Source organism: Silene latifolia, chromosome 11 (genome assembly GCF_048544455.1).
Source record: "Silene latifolia isolate original U9 population chromosome 11, ASM4854445v1, whole genome shotgun sequence".
NCBI classification, from domain to species: domain Eukaryota; kingdom Viridiplantae; phylum Streptophyta; class Magnoliopsida; order Caryophyllales; family Caryophyllaceae; genus Silene; species Silene latifolia.
In genome coordinates, this window is record NC_133536.1 from 154,672,055 (window position 1) to 154,685,135 (window position 13,081).

A 13,081-nucleotide genomic window follows, 5' to 3' on the forward strand; every position below is an offset into this window, starting at 1 on the left:
GGAAGAAGAAGAAGAAGAAGAAGAAGAAGAAGAAGAAGAAGAAGAAGAAGAAGAAGAAGAAGAAGAAGAAGAAGAAGAAGAAGAAGAAGAAGAAGCAACTGAGAAGCAACCTCTGGAAGAGGCCATCAGATGTTGCGACTATTCCAGAAGGCGCACCTCGTGGTGCGTTTATTTTGGTTGTTTTTCAATGCTGTTTTGCAAAGATAAATTTAAAGGGGTCGTTTTAAAAGTGTTTTTGAGCATACTTGTGATATAAATCCGTACATTAATTAATACAAAATATAATACAATAAAAAAAATTGGGATTTATACTCTAACTTACATGTTTGACGAAGCGAGATTAACTAAGTTGTTGTTTTAGTGATTGCTCGATTGTAATATGAAAGTGCCCTCTTAAGAGGAGATGGAACAAATTGATTGAGTTGATTAAAGTGTAGTGGTCAAGTGGGTCGGTCTATGCAACGTGACTGGTACTCAGAATGATCTGAGCTTACGTGGTCGCGTATAGAAAGCATGTAGTCGTCGAAAAGAAAGAGCGCGGTCTTAGAATGCAAAGGGAGAAGAAAAGGGCGGACACTCACGTGAAAAATATGTGAGGCGGAAGCGTCTATTTATACTAATCATGTGAAAGAATTTAGGTAAAAGTAGGATTAGGAAAGAAATCTGGAAGAAATATGAAAATTGGAGAAAAAGCAGCCCTGGAAGAGGCGGAGCAGATGCTGCGAACCTTCTAAGAGGCGCAACACCTGCTGCGTTCTTTCTTAGGCAGTTTCCTCCTCAACAAGGCAGATTTCCGCTGTTCTAATTAGGAATTACGGAAGATGTATGCTTCCTTATTCCGCAAGGTAGATATTTTCGTGATAAGAGATCAAATTTAGGAATAATACTCCGGAAAGTAACACACACTTACATAAATGGGACAAACCTTTTACTAATCTCAATGCATTCTGTTTTTGTCTTATGTGTGTTTCTTGACCTGTCTGAAAGTTAAGACGGATATGAACGTCTTATATGAGAATTTGTGTAAAAGAATATTCGTGATATCTGTAAATTAAGTTATACGGAGAAATAATGATAACACATACCATATAGGGGGATCAAAAGAAAGCTATTGAAAGGAAAGCTTGAAGCTGTGAAGTATTTAATCATTTAGCTTCAAATCTGCAAAATGAGAAGGGAAAAATATAATACACAAAGTTGAATATTTACAAAAACGGAATAGAAATTAGAAAGAAAGAAACAAAAGAAATTCAAAATTGAATAAAACAGAAACTTATAAACAAAAAAACAAGGTTAAGAGAGCAATTAGGAGTAAATTAACCAAATGATATATGAAAAATTAAAAATTAAATCACTGTAACAAAAGATGATGAACAAAAAGCAAGGGTATGATCTAGCTTCGTCTTTCCAATCTACAATATGGGTGGATTGAGCATAAAGAACCTGGAAAATAGCACAAAATAAATTTCAAAAAAAAAATAGCAAATTTCTTGAATATGAAAATTTCATTGCCTCTTATATAAAGCAAGTTGATGAAAGGATGGGCACTAATCTATGGATTTTAGAAAAGATAAAAACATGATAAATGCTGAATTAAAAGAGTGGGCGATTGATTAAGGAAATTTATAGGCAGTAGTGGAGTCGTTTCAAACATTCAGTTTACTGGAAATTTATGGAATTTTATTGTATAGAATTGTAAATCCATAAGTATGACTGTTAAGCTTCATTAGAAATCAGTTACGTTCATTAGAAATCACTTTACTCTGCTTAGCTCAACCCTTGACACGTGGCATATAGTGGGTGCTCAAGTTTGGCTTTTAATAGTATTTTTGCCTTTTAATAGTATTTTATAGATGTACAATCTCCTCTTCATCCAAGAATAATATTCATGCATGATCTATTTAGCGAGTTTGTTTACTCCCCCATATAATTCACCCCAAAATAATCTCTCTATTTACTTTCTTTTCTGTTTAGTATATTCTGCAAATGCATTTAAATGTTTGCATTTTACCATGTTCTTATTTTGTTTAATTCTTTAATACTATATTTTGCGGGAGTATATAACATGCGGGGATAATAATCAATCTAAAGTGACACGATTTTGTTTTATAACCATGGCCTAACTATTTATTTTGACATTGCGGATGAAAAGAAGATTCTCGTGGCACCCATCAACATTGAAGTATAATACAAGATAAATTCGACAGCGGTGGAGCGAGAGCCAACATCGAACTTTTACATCGATATTCAAAACATACATACAAAGGTCGTACAAGAAATTTGACAATGGTTAATAGTCTTTTGTCCATTACCTATTTAAGTTTATTATTTTTTATGGTGATGGCTAAAACTAACGATTCCTTATAGTTTATACACAATCTAAGATTTGTGTTTTATTTCATTGACTATTCCTTATTAATGCATGCATACACTCAGTGACCCAGTCAACAACGTAAGACCCTCAATCTTTCCTTTGATAACACATGCTATATTTTTGTGTTTTTTTTGTAATGTGGTGATAGAATAATAGTCTCTTCATTCGAGTTAATGGTTTACACTTGCTTTATTTTCCCCTCATAAAATAAAGTAAGTGTAACTATTCATGAGAAATAATAATAATAATAATAATAATTATTATTATTATTATTATTATCTATATAATACTATTAAAAGGGGAACTTAAAATGCCACGTCATAAATGCCACCTTACACTACCAAAAAGCCACGTCACTTACTACACATGACATGTCAAATTTTAATATGACATGGCGAGTTAATGTGGTATAAATCATCAATTTATTATTATATGACATTAATTTAAATATATTTTTTTCCAAAATTTATATATCCCTTTTAAATTTACATCAAAATTTCATAATTTATAATTAAAATTTACACCAAAGTTTACATCATTATTTCTAATTTTAAAAGTAAAAAAGAAAAAAAGAAAAAAATATTAAATGCAAATAGCATTACAAATATTATACTTTGGACTTTTAAGCTTGTAGATAAATTAAACAACAATTAAAATCAAAATTCATATTAAATTTTAAATTTCAACGTTTATTTTTAGAATATTTTAAGCAACAAATAAATATCACATAATTCTAATTTACTCCGTTTCTTAAAAAAATAAATATTTTGTTGATATTAAGAGTAAATAATAACATATTTAACATTAAACAAGGTGGCTTTTGTCAACAAAAAAATAAAAAATAAAATAAAAATTAAAGCAAACCTGTAACATTTCATTTCTCCTTGCTCCATATTTATGTTTATATTAAATTTGCTAATAATGAAAAAGAATGCTCAAAAGTCCTAAAACCTTACTACATAATTATTATATATATTAAATTTGATGATAACAATAAAAAGACACCCAAAAGTCATAACATGCATCCTCAATTGGATATAAATGTTCGATGTAAGACAACATTTGTGAGCCAAATTTCACGCCAATAGTTTTTTTGCCCTCATCGCCAATAAAATCGTAGTTGTATATGTAAATAGTCTTTTTTAAATCTTATCAGTATATCAACATCAAGGTAAGTGTATTTAGGTAAGGTAAATGTATTAAGGTTTTAAATTAATAATTTAATAATTTATTTTTAAGTTCCATTGGTTATGAAATGCTCATCACGTTTTAAAACTTTCTTATGTAGGAACTATCAAGATTTGTGGTAAGCAAATGTATTAAGGTTTGGTAAATGTATTAAGGTTTTAAAATAATAATTCATTTATTTGTTTTTAAGTTCAATTGGTTGCTCATCACTTTTTAAAACTTTCTTATGTAGGAACTATCAAGATTTGTGGTATTGTGCTATTCGAAGGTAAATAAATATACTTACATCTTTATGGCTCAATGCCCTTTTTCTATTATTATTTAAATAAAAACTTAAATTAATAACGATAAGATTAATATCACGTAAATCAAATTTCACCATTTTATTTCTTATTAATTACTCGATGGATTTTGTCCTTTTTTTTCCCTATAGATGGTTCATTGGAGAAAAAATACTATATGGAGAAAGAAAATATTAGAATTGCTTAAACAACTACTCCCTTCATTCCACTCAATACTATATTATAAACTAACTACAAGATTGACTATAAGTTTTTGACGAAAGACAACATTTGTGAGACAACATTTAAGTAAATATTTTTGTACCGCTATCGCGAAAAGAATTGTATATGTCACTAACTTTTTTTTTATCATTGTATCAAAGATCAAGGTAAATGTATTAAGGTTTTAAATTAAGAATTCATTTATTTATTTTATTTTCCATTGGTTATGAAGTACATCACATTTTTAACCTCGCATATTTGTTGTTTATTTCTTATTTAGGGATATTGAGATTTGTGGTGTTGTGCTATTCAAAGGTAAATATACTTACATCTTTAGACTCAATGTCATCTTTCTTCCATTATTTAAGAGAAACTTAAATTGATAACAAAAATTAATGACTAAGTGATTTTTTTATGTAGGGATGGTTTATTGAAGAAAGAAGACTAAGAAGAGAAATATTAGAATTACTTAAACAAATACTCTATTCATTCGACTCAATACTATATTATAAACTAACTATAAGATTGACAACATGAATGTAAATGACTAATTGTTTTTAGGTTCATAAAAAAAATTAGTATTTCAAAAACTTTCAAATGTATGCTTTATTTTGATATGTGTTGTTTTTTAATCATCATTTTTCCTTAGAAAAATAACACTCATAGAATGAAATTTAATCATGAGGGATCTCAATCTTATTGACATGGATAATAGGTAGCATAAATAATGGAGTGAAAAGCCCAAAAATTATCATTTAAGAAAGGAGTTAGATGTTAAATGAGTGAGGTGAATTAATTATCAATTATTAATAACTATAAAGATGAGAGAAATCTAAAAAGTTTATTTACATCTACATTATTCTTTTGTACACCTTAAATTTAATTTTCATTTTCTTTAATTATACACATGAGACACATGCCTATTCAAAATGGCTTTTGATAGAAAACATGATTGAGTGGAATGCTTAGTTTATCTATTTTGAAGTATACGGTTGAATCCCCAAGGTGGAAAATTTGGAGAAATGTCAAAGCACATTTTTGCTTAATATTGTTTAATGGATGAAGTATAGGGACTTAATGATCCAATTATTACGAGTTGCTCCTTTCAAATTCTTAGTTCCGCAATTTATTATAGTACTAGCTACAATATTATGGGTGCTGTGAAATGTTAGTTTTTGTCACAACAATTCTAATCGTGTGTTTTATATTAATTTTGGATTTGTTGATAAAATTTTAATATCTAATTAGTGAGGGTGTTGCATGTTTGGCGATCTTTGTTTGATAATATTATGGTTTCATGTAATGTGATTATGCGAATACCTGTATTATTAATTGATTTTAATCAGCTTCCATTGAGTTACTTCAGTTTTCGATTATGCGAATACCTGTATTATTAATTGATTTTAATCAGCTTCCATTTGCGCATATTTGACCTATCACAAAGCATGTAAAAGGATTTGAGTAACACCACTTACCATTTAAAACCCTCATAAAAGAACGTCAAATAATGACATGGTTTTGATAAAAGTATTTACTATATAACACTTTAGTTTCTGATTTTACATAAAACTATTGTACAAAAAAACTAATTTGTCTTGATTTTATAGAAGTCTTAAAACATGAAATCATATTGTAGAATGTTATGATTTGATTCACTAAAAATATCATAGTAAAAAACAAAAGATCCCATGAATTTCACGGGTCACAAAACTAGTTATTATTATTATTATTCATGAGAAACATTTATAACAGGTGTAAAATCAATCTCCTTCCAAAATAGGAGAAGATTCCTTTTCAATTTAAATGGAAGTAATTAACTTTCCAAGATGCATGAGTAAGACTCCCAATATTAGCCATAATTTTTCATCGTTTGTGAATAACAAAAGTTATCTAATTAAAGATTTGAGTATAACTTTATTAGTTTGTAAAGAGAAATCTACATTCACAAACTACTAAAATTTTTGAATTGAAAATTATTTCAACTGAAGATTGGAATTTAGGATGAAAATTATTTTAGTATAGATGCTACTAGTGTTCAAGCCCGGGCGTTGCCCGGGTCGTTTTGCTACATAAGCTATTGCGATTCGTTAGAATGTTTTATTTGGTTTTGGCATTCTTTGGCGACTATCTCTCAATTTAATGTTACGTTAGAGTAATTGGCAAGTTTAGTTAGATGGTCATTTTTGTATGTCTTGACCGTGTCCCCATGTATGGAAAAATTATAACTTATAAAATTAAGCTTATTATAGACTTGTAGGCACGTAAAGGTAAATATAAATTCTCAAAGATAGTAAATAAATGGCAAATAGCGATATTTGAATTACGCATATACCTTTAATCGCATTGTGTTGCTACATTTGAATCAAACTGGAAATTGAAACAACGGAAGTTTAAAACAAAATCTAATTTACATGTACGCTAATCATAATTTTTCATTTAAGATGGGCATATATATGTCTTAAAGTTAAGACCAGTAAAAGTAGAATATATTGAAAATAGTAAAAGATTTATCATATATATAGCGGGGTGATATTTGATTCATGTTATTCTTAAGACGGAAATCCGTCTTAAATAAGACATATCGTACGTTAATCACCATCCCGTTTGTGTGTGCCGGTTTCCATTTCACATGTCATTTGAGCAAATAAACTTTGATTCAAATTAATTTAGTAACCCCAAGTTAGCCGCACTTCATTTTACAATTCCAGAAGAACAAAACCCCTGTATCTTATCCCCACCTCCTAGATTCTTCCTGACCAATTATTCCTACATTATTTCTACTCTTGTTGATATCTACATCCCATCACTATCCTCGCTCTTCGTCGTAGTTTCAAATTTTAGAGGTATATATAATTTGACTTTGTAGATGTAGTTTGTGAACAAATTTAGTTTGTGTACGGTGGTTGCTAACTTTGTATACCTTTGGTTACCTCTGTCATTGGCTCATTCTCATTCCTACTCTTCCTGCAAAACTGACCGCACAAATAATACTCATATATATAAGAATTGTCTTATCGTAATAACTATCCATTGTTATAATACCAACGTAATTTGAAAATATGAACAAAAAAGCTTGCATTCACTTAGGTTATTGCTGAGTGATTTTTTTCTTAAATGAAAAATCTTTATATCTGAATGTGCACTTATATCTTATCCCGTCCTTATTGTCACCATCCCATCAACAATAACCATTTGAAGCCTGTAAAAGACTAACAAAGGTAAGTAAAGCATATGCTTAAGGTTAGGGCGGATATTTGATAGGTGACTTGTATGTTTACAGTAAAAAACAAAATAAAATATATTACATATAAATGCCAATCATCTAATTTGAATTGTATTTAATCTTGTTCGATGTATCCAACAATACAGTTGATGTCAATAACCCTGTCAAACATAAGCAGACATCATAAGAAAAAAGACAATTAAACAACAAAAACTATACAACGATAGCGATGATAAACGAAAAAACTAAAATATTACGTCATAGCTAAAAATAATCTGTACAATAAAATTGATAGCAAAATTAGTCTCTAAATCATAATAAAGTGTGTATACAAAAGCAAAGAATGAAATAGCTCAACATGGATTGATTTAATTCATACGGACGATATATATACCCAAATTGTAAGTCTTATGCACATAGAACTCTTGGTAGAGTTATAGTAGACCTCTATCTTTACTTTTACCATGTGTTAGTCTTATGCACATAGGACTCTTGGTAGAGTTATAGTAGACCTCTATCTTTACTTTTACCATGTGTTAGTAGTTTGGGAATAGACTTCTATCCTACACGATTATGATTGCATGGAGTTACTGATAAAAATTTGCACCATGTAGATGTTTTAATTTAAAATTGTTATAAAAAGAATTGTTATTTGCAATATGTAGACCTCTAGCAATCATAGACTTGTTAAAATATAAAATTAATCTATATCTATATTTTATTCTTTTATTTAATCAACGTTTGATTTTAATATTTTCTGTATAATTTTCATTTTATTTTATTATTAATACACAATATATTAATTTATTGAACAAAATTTATAACCAATAATATCGCTCCAAAAGTTCCTCTTTTAAGTATATATATATATATATATATTGATTATATAGAACATAAGAATTTGAGAGTCCATATTTTGTAAACTATTGCAACTACTTATATTGCCTTCACAAGTTAAATTTAGAAATTAAGTTTGGATAATACTTAAAATTAAGTATGGGTATAAAAAATAAAATTATTCAACAAAGATTAGAAGAATTCTATTAATTTCTATCAATAATAGTTGCAAAATATATTCAATCAAGAGTTACGTATGAGTTACAGCTAGAGTTTCCTAACAACTTAATGACTTAGCAAAGATTAGAGTTTTATCAATATATTAAAACGTTTTTATATATTCCTATCTGTTATATTACTCCAAACTTCTATCCCCTTTCCCAAATCAAACTTAGCTATTTTTTTACCGGCTATATCAAGTAATTTGGAAATAAGATGAGTAAACAAAGAAGAAAGACAATATATTAATTAAGAGTTAAATGAAGGAGGTATATAAGTTACCCGATATAACCATTAAAAAAATTAGCCAAGTTTGATTTGGGAAGGGCAGGGGATATAGGATATTAAAATGGGTTTAAGTTAAAGCTTTGAGTAATATAAAAAGGGCACTCATAGTTTGAATTTTGACTAATATAAAAAGGGCACTCATAGTTTAGATTATTTCATAAATTATTCCTATAAAATAATACATAAATTAATTATCAATCATTTTCATAATCTAGGCTTATTTATTTATGTAAGTATGTTGGAGAGGTTACAATTTGTTTGCATCATGTTTTAGTACTTAATTTATTTACTATCTTACAAAAAGTTTAGTAGCGTCATTCTCTAATTTATTTATTTATTTTAAACCTATGAAGAGGCATTATATGGAGAAATCCATATTGACCGTCAGAGGCTGGCTCTCGAGATTAAGTTGGCAAATTCGGCTACGTAAAACTAAAGAGATGCATGGAAAGTGATACCGTCGTTTAGTACCAAAAATAAATACCTAGAACAACTAACAAAAGCTAGTGGAAGTAGGGCCAATCTCCACAGGGAGGCTATTATATCTATCTGCTATCTAAGTCTGTCAGGTAACAATTGGGGGTTTTAAATTGATTTCTAAACTAAAAGAGATTAAGGCCAGAGAAATTGAGAGATAAGAGAAATAAACGGTGTAATCAAATAAAGAGAAATATGCTAGGAAGTCGGTTCACCATGGCAATTAATCAACTCAGTCATAAATAGTTAAGATGATCTAATGTGAGAAGGGTAAGGGAAAAGTCCTTCCGGACCGCTATCCGCCCTAGAAAACAACTAACTTAACTTTCGTCCTCATTAGTGTAGTCTACTGTTCATAACAGGTCTGTTCATTCCAATCTTCCGATCTAGGTCTGAATTTAACCAATTTAACTGGTTTAGAAGCGTGCACTCAACTAAACGATTACAATTATATTGTCATAAAACAGTTCTCACAATTCATTCATCTAATCTATTCACAACGTCGTCAACTCACTACCATGGCTCCCCTAATCCTAACATAGAGTGATTTAGCTACTCATGCTATTAATGAAATAAACAATAACAACAATGAATAAACTAGCAAGAGATATAATAGAATGATTAAAGGAACGATACTGCATAAATTAATAACAATAATTAAACAGAAATTAAGAAACAAAACAATGAAGAGCAAAGGAAATTAGATTGAGTATAAAGAGTAGAGAAAAATTACAAAGAGATGAGTCCGGCAATAAGAACACAAGTAACGTAGCAAAGGAGAAAGGAAGAGCAAAGTGTCTGCTTAAAATAATTAGGGACTGATTAAAGAGTGTAAAAGAGAGAGATCTTTAACCTAATGACGTCTTCACCTTATATAGGGAAGAGTTTTATTAACTAAACTAAGATAATCACGGAATAAAACTCCCGTGTAAATAAACAAACCTCTCGATCGAGGCATTTCATTCCTCTCGATCGAGCAGGTCTTCAGGCCAATTCTCTCGATCGAACAAGTTAGGGCTTCGATCGAGAACCTCCAGAATAGCACACTTCGATCGAGTTCAGCAGGGACTCGATCGAAGACTTTGAACCGTCAAAACCACTCGATCGAGTAAAAGGGCTCTCGATCGAGTACTCAGCAACTGAAAACAGCTTGATCTTCGTTTGGTTAGCTACCAAAAACTTCCTTCACGCTTCCCGAGGCACGACACTTCCGCTCTAAATTCTCCATCTCCATAAATGCATGCTAAGAGGACAAAATAAGGCACGATTTCACCACTTTGAGGTCCGTTCCTGCAAATGAGATGAAACAAACAAAAGTAGCCTATTCGGGGCATTTTGCAAAAACTATAGAAACGACATGGAAATGCGTGCAATAAGAGGCTAAAAAGATCATATAAATTGCACGTATCAAATCTCCCCAAACCGAACCTTTACTCGTCCTCGAGTAAACTAAATGGAAACTAATGGAACGGACAAGAAAACTCAGAGCTAGCTATAAATTTTCCACTCAAACCGTTTAATGCAAACAAAACTGACATTTATAGCTACAACAGCCAAGCGAAAACGAGTTGTATGATGTCTATCAATAAGCTGAACTGTCAACCTTGCAAGACCTTTAAAATTGGACTCTCACGAGTCACTCTTCTCTCATGAAGTAAAGGGTAAGTATATAAGTGTAAGAGAAGAAGAGAAAATAGTCACTCACCTAAACTACGACCCACATAACATGCTTGCAACAAAAATGATATACAATTCTAATCACCATACATACATTCCAACCAAACAATGTCTGTCATGGCCGAGGGCTTACAAAAGTTATGGTTTAGTGAGGGAATGGGTAAGAAAAAGGCAAAACAGTTATGGGATATGTGGAGGTAAAGCGTCAAGCTAGCATCCAAACAATACCATATAAGAACATCCAATTCCTAACCAATTAAAAAATCAATCAAAAGTACCCTTCGTTTGGTACATTGTAATACCCCGTAATTTGATAATAATTTATATAAATAATTTACGTAATTCGAATAATTAATTAATCGTATTTTATTATAGTAATTGCAAATAAGACGAGAAAGGTAAATGATATATTATGAAGGAAGTACATGTGGTTGTGTGCCATGGCTTAAGGCCAGTTGGTAATTAAGTAAAGACGGGTTTATAAGTTGTGAGTCGGGAATTAATTAAGCAAGGTATCTTCTAATTAGAATAGGAGCGGGTTTCTTAATATGAGTCGGATACTAATTAAACCTAGACTATATAAAGGGACCTAGAAACCCTACACCCACATACATTGACCTAGGGTTGCCGTGGAAGAGAGGAAGAGCATTGGTCGTAGGATTCGCATATCGTCATCGGCATTCAAGCAAGGTGACGGATTTGTGAAGGATCGATAATCAGATTCGTTGCTTTATTTTCTGGACTGCTTGAATTGCTTAATTGGCGGCTGCTATCTTTGAGGTAGGGAAATACACTTGACTTATTATCGCTGTTGTTAAGTTGTGTTGACTTGTTTGTGTTTCATATGACCAAACTGTGAACGTTGACTTGATTCGTGGTTGTTGATTCATGTTATGATTCATATCCTGGAATGTGCTTGACTGAATTGATCGTATTGAGTATATTATCACAACATTCGGTAACCGGCATGATTCTATGATTTACCAGTTCAATGATATACATATTGTGTTGCATTAATTTCTTGAGCATTCATATGCATTGGAGATGGAGGATGTTGTGGTGATGTGGTGTGGTGATGATGATGTTGTGATAAGGCCCAGGCAGGTTCTGCAGGACTTGCCCTGGTGTCCTCAGCTGCGAGCTGGCAGATCGGCTACGGTCGATATATAGTCTACCGGGGATCGGTATGGCTGGGTTGTACGGGTTATGAGCTATGAGTTGAGATGGAGATGGAGGTGACGGAGGAGCATGCATATCATACTTTGTTGTTTCATTGTATTCCCTACTCAACCTCGTGGTTGACCCTGTGTATTCGTGAACACCTGTGATGATCCAAATATTGGGGAGCAGACTTGACAGGTAATGAGATAGGATGGGAGCTTGATGGGCGTGAGACACTGGATCAGAAGACTTAGTAGCTAGATCATTATTTAGAAAACTTTCACTTTTATTTATGCTAGTTCTTTGAAATTTATTTAAAAGAGGTTTTGTAATACTTAAGTTAAAGTAATTATATAATTTGCCTTGGGGTTTATTTTGTTATTCACTACCTCGGGAAACCGAGATGGTAACAGTCCGGTTTATTAGGGAATGTCTTGTTAAAGGCTCCTTCATAAATCGGGGTGTTACAAAGTGGTATCAGAGCGAACGATCCTCAGGCCTAAACCAATGAACCCAATGAACATAGGATGTGTCTAAATAAAATGAACCCCTGGGTAGGAACTATTAGGAGCTCACAGTACGGTTAAGAAGGCGCCCTTAATACGTGCTCTTTTGCCCTCTCAGTTTTGAACCAGGTAACCCGAGATAAATTGAGTGAATGGGGTAGTTAGAAGGAAAACCTTGGATATAATCGAGTTGATGTATACCTTGAGACCCATATATTCTAACCATTCTGCAGGACAACGTTACGGTAAGTATTTTGTATGAATGATGACGTGATCATATGATGTTGTGGAGATGAGAAATAAATTCTCGTGTTCAGGTTGATAATCAATGAAGTGTTGGATTGTGGTAATCGTGAGCGTGAAAATAATTGCGAATTGATGATATTTATCTGGATGGATGTTGAATGACGTGTTGATAGTGCTATTATGTCTAGCGATATGCGGTTATGTGATCCCGAAGCCATGCTAGTATAGTATTGTGATAGTAATCAGAAACACTATTGAATTGCATGTTTCTAGTCATAGCAATCGTGATTTAGATGTAAGGAGTAGATCGAGATGCGAAGGGATTCTATGGGATAGATGTTTACGTAATTACAAAGTGTGAGATTTAAGTTGGGATGGGTTA

The 13,081-nt window shown here is 31.5% G+C and overlaps 1 long non-coding RNA gene across 1 annotated transcript; it reads left to right on the forward strand.

Moving 5' to 3' along the window:
* The first annotated feature begins 3,718 nt into the window (after positions 1-3,718).
* Positions 3,719-4,662, forward strand: LOC141615146 (uncharacterized). Its single transcript, XR_012529662.1, has 3 exons — positions 3,719-3,830; positions 4,346-4,380; positions 4,486-4,662. It is a non-coding gene; the product is annotated as an uncharacterized LOC141615146 (long non-coding RNA).
* The last annotated feature ends 8,419 nt before the right edge of the window (positions 4,663-13,081 follow it).